Here is a 1,140-nt window from a genome sequence, read left to right as displayed (position 1 = left end):
GGACTCCCGTGCTGGGTCTATGTAACTGCCATGCTTGGGACAGCCACGCGGTGCCATCATCCCGTCCCATGCTGCCTCCGGGAGAGCAGCGCGAAACGCTGCTGCTGAGCACGCGGCGCCCGCCGCCGGCCGGAGCAGCCGAGACGGCCTCAGCCAAGAGGCAGCAAGCAGGACACGCCGAAACCGTCACGTAGGGCCAGTGAAGTTGGTTTGAGCCCCAAAGCAGGATTAAGCCCACGTCATACACCAAATTCAAGCAAAGTAGATTTTGGCACTGCGAGTTAAGCTCAAACAGTATCTTGCTGCTTCCTCGATAACCCAGTGCAGAGAACACTCTCCTAAAACTGGTGACTAAACCAGACTACTGGGACACACTTCTGGTGCTGCTGGTTGAACCCCAACAGGGCACTCCCGCCGCAGCTGGCAGCTCTGGGGACATCACTTGAAAAGCTGAACTTCCCGGTACAGAGCTTCGGACGCCGTGTAAGGAATGGGCTTGGGGGAAGCCTCGGATTCACCAGATGTTTATGCAGTTTAAAAATCTTTCCACCAGTGCCTGTGGGTTGCCCTTGCTGCCGGGCGCCCCCCTGCTCCACTGCTCACCCCACCTCTCCCTCCCTCGGGCTGCTTTTGCCGAGCCTGCCTGCAAAGCCTCCGACTAGTTTTACCTCCAAGTGTCTCCAGTCGCATCTTCGCCGCACTTTCACCACCCAGCCTCCTCGGATTCACCTGCCCATTTCTTTGTGGGAGAAACCGGAGATAAAGGGAATGCTGGAAAAACCACTGGAACTCTTGGACCTTGGGAGGGAAACAGCTTGGGGCTGAAGCTACGAATTACTCAGGTGGATACACACAAGTAAGGGCACAGATGAGGGAGAGCAGAAAGAGTTTGAGATGAAGGATTTGATGTTTCAATTTGATTATTGCCATTGGAATGGCAACCGATGCTCTCTCTCCATGTTATTTCTTACCTTCTCTGTCCTTCGCCTGCCGAGCCCGCAGCCTTTGAAGCTGAAACTCTCTTTCCTAAACATGTAACTTTTTGAAGCGAACTGGTTTAAAACGCAATGTAGACCCCGAACAATTTCTTTCTTTCCATCCCAACAATCAGAAGAGGGGGGGAAAAAAAATAATAATCAG

Source organism: Phalacrocorax carbo, chromosome 6, assembly GCF_963921805.1.
Source record: "Phalacrocorax carbo chromosome 6, bPhaCar2.1, whole genome shotgun sequence".
NCBI lineage: Eukaryota > Metazoa > Chordata > Aves > Suliformes > Phalacrocoracidae > Phalacrocorax > Phalacrocorax carbo.
Note: the sequence above shows the minus strand (reverse complement) of the source record.